The sequence below is a fragment of the Arachis ipaensis genome, chromosome B01 (genome assembly GCF_000816755.2).
Source record: "Arachis ipaensis cultivar K30076 chromosome B01, Araip1.1, whole genome shotgun sequence".
Lineage (NCBI taxonomy): Eukaryota > Viridiplantae > Streptophyta > Magnoliopsida > Fabales > Fabaceae > Arachis > Arachis ipaensis.
Window position 1 is genome coordinate 22,635,912 of NC_029785.2, and position 3,823 is coordinate 22,639,734.

A 3,823-nucleotide genomic window follows, 5' to 3' on the forward strand; every position below is an offset into this window, starting at 1 on the left:
AGAAATGGCTCGTACTCAGAGTTGGTGCACAAGGTTCAATAAGGTTCCATGCTTCACCTCGAAGTACACGGATTGGTATCATGCTCAATTGCATGGATCACAGAGAACGTTTGGTCACCATGGTGAGATTCTACTCTTTAAACCGCTCGGATGGAGACATGTAGATCAAGACGGAGGCGGATTTAAAAGCAAGGCTTGGGATCCTGGAGTTTATTCTGACGTTTGTCACCCCGGGAGCCTAACAATCTGTTTGAAGCTGTTCAGAAGCTTTGCATGCCTAGTTTGGGATCCCGGAGGCTATTGGCATTCCAAGCACTGGTGGAGATTTTTGGACGAATTTAAACATAAGCCGCCATAGCAGGAAGCTCCTCCAATGTCCAACTTAAGGACTTTAACTAAAAGTGCTAGGTGGGAGACAACCCACCATGGTATGGTCGCTTCTTTTTCAATTTAATTCTCGTTAATTGCTTTCATTTTTATTTTCTTTTCATTTTACTTTATTGAACCTGGAATCATGCATAGCATTCATATTAATCATTGCATTCTGCATTTATCTTACATATAAAAAAAAAAGAAAAGAAAAAAAATGGTTCCGTTGTGCCCTGGAGATTGCCCTGGAGATCGGCGTCAAGATCCAACGTCCAGAAAGTTAGGCTGAAATCGTGCGGCCCTTGTGCGTTTTGCACAAATTGGCCCACGCGATCGCATGCCTCATGCGATCGCGTCACTTGCACAAAAACAATCCTACGCGACCGCGTGAGCGACGCGATCGCGTCGCATGGATTGCACAACACACTAGAAGGAGACAGAGAGTTGCGCCAAAACAACGCTGGAGTCGTGCGTCTAGCACAAATTCCAGCGACGCGATCGCACGACCCACGCGATCGCGTCATCCCCTCTCCTACCCATCTCACGCGATCGCGCGACCTACGCGATCGCGTCACCCCCGTTTTCACCCCCACCACGCGACCGCGTGGAGCGTGGATTTTAGGTTGTTAGGTAGCCTAGGCTGTGATTAGTGGCTCTAGGTCTGTTTATTTGCACTGTTCTTTCTTCTGTTTTATCATATTTGCAAATCTGCTGTTGCTGTAATCTTGTTCATATGTTGTATTTCTTGTATATTGCTGCTCTTTACATTGAATTTTCATGTTTATATTATATATATGTACCTGCAGCTTGACTTTTTAATTCATATGAACTGCTTTGATTGTTGTTTATTTTCCGGGATAATCCAATTTTAGCCGGAATGCTGCCCAAATTTCTATAAAAATATTTTCATTCATATTTCGGTTTGGCAATTTGAACTCTGTTTTCCACTGCTTTAATCAAACCATTTCATAATTGCCAGGGCATGCTTTCTTATCCTTTTTGATTTCCTAGTTTATAAACTGCATTTGTGATATTTTGATTCCAATTTTTGCTTTCTTTTTATCTATTTGAATCAGCATCTACTTGTTTTTCTTGTTTGGTTATGAGTCACTATAGTTCCTACCTGTGAATCCTTGTTACATGGAATATTTTCTTTATGCCATTTACTTTAACCCACTTTTTACTGACTCACTAATTTTAATTTACTGACTTCTTTTTCAAATTCTCACCATACTAACCTTTTAAAATATCTTTTCTGATTTTTCACTTTCCTCTAACTTTCTAACCATGGCATAATGACAATTTTTCCATGTAACTTGAATTCTGATACATTTTGGATTGTAACTTCTTCCTTTCAAACTTTTAAACTACTATACAATCCTTAATGCACATTTACTTAACTCATTTACCTCATTCAAATTCTCCCTTGCCACTTTGTGTTTTCTTTGCCTATATGTCTACTTGCTTTCCTATTTTTATATATCCTGGTTTTCCATTTTTCAGGATGTCTGCCTCACAGCGGAAAGGAAAGGGCAAAGCTACTGGCAAGCGCAAAAGAGGAGATTCATCCCAGTCCATCATTGACCTAATGCATGATACCTCATGGCGGGAGAAGAACTTTACACAGCAGGAAAAAGCTGACCAGCTGCTCCCTGCACATGATTCAATAAAATTTGCAAACCGATACTGTGAGCTGAAGTATCCAGCATTTGCAAACTCCAAGAATCTATACCTGGAGAGAACTCTGAGGATTCCAGAAGCACTCCAGCAGTACACCACTGAGCAAATCAAGCAAAGAGGCTGGTTCTTTCTGGAGAGAGCACTGACAGAGGTCAATGCATCTTGGGTCCGGGAATTCTACTGCAATTACTACATCACTACCCTAGATGCAGTGAACCTGAGAAGAAAGCAGATTCTGGTCACTGAGGAGGCCATAGAGGACATTCTCCGGCTCCCAGCCAAGTCCGATCAGCCTGATAGTTATAAAAAGGCTGAAGAGGACATGCGCCTGATGAGGTTTGATTGGGATGCTGTGAAGGCACGGATAGCTCTCGATCCAACTGTTCCTTGGGAGATGAGTCAAGACACCACCATGCCTAGAGGGATCAAGAGGGCGTACTTAAATAATGAGGCTCGGTTATGGCACCAGATCTTGAGCAACTATGTGATGCCAAGTACTCATGAGACGGAGATCCCAGCTGCTATGATCACCCTCCTATGGTGTGTGATAGAGGGTAAGGACCTTTATCTACCACGCTTTATCCGACATTATATGGCCAGGGTCCACGTCCGAGGCACCCTCCCTTTTCCGTATCTGGTTACACAGCTAGGCCGTCGAGCTGACGTGCCATGGGAGGATGCCGATGAGAGACCACCAGCGGCGGACTGCAGGAAGATCATTCCTCACACCAGGAACTTCCTAGCTTTGGGTTACAGACCACTACCCTTCACTGCTACTGATGAGACAGCCCCACCGTCTGCTGGACCCTCTTCATCCACGGCTGCCCTTGCTGCCACCACTGCACCTCCATCTGCCTCTGAGCTCGTATACCGCCTTGTGCACCACCTATTCCAACAGCTTGATCAGATGGAGCGCCGTAACTGGCGCCGGTATGAGAGATTGGAGCGTCGCAGCCAGCGACGCTATTCGCATCTGAAGCTGATGATCCGACAGGGTGGTGACATCCCCTCCGAGCCCGACACACCATCAGAGCCATCAGAGGAGGAGGAGGATGAGCCCCAGGAGGAGACCCATCCGCAGGCAGGCACAGAGCAGGCTGCACCACATCAGGAGGTTACACATCAGATCGAGGCTGCAGATCCGGAGATCCTGATCCAGTCAGCACCGTCTCTACAGCAGCCAGACCCTCAGCCCACCACCACCACAGAGCCTCCAGCTACTATCCCTACCTGTGATGACACCCCTTCACACCCGGCTTGACTGAGCATCAGGGACGATGCTTCATTTTAAGTGTGGGGAGGTCGCTATCTTTGGCGTTTTATTTTGGTGAACCACTACATCTCTTTTTTTTTCTTTTATTTTGGATATTTTTCTATATTTTTCTTTTTACTGTTATTTTCTGAGTACTTATACATTGCTACTTTTATGTATTTTTACTATACTATTTAGCCACACTACTAGCCTTAAGCAGAAAAACAAAATAAAATCCCAAGTTGAATCCTTAGTTAGCTTAAGATAGAAAATTATGAATAGATTAAAATGTGGGGAACCTATTGGGAACATGGATGATAGAAACAAAAGGTAGAAAAGTTAAAAGAAATAAAATAAAATTTGGGAAGCATGCTCATGAGAAATCAAAGTGATTCAATTACCATGTGCAATAAAAAAAGTTATTTTTCATCATTTAATAAAAGGGGATACAAAAGAATTCCCCAATGCAAAATAAAAGCAATGCACATGGGATAAAAATAAAATTGAAACATGAGCATGTAA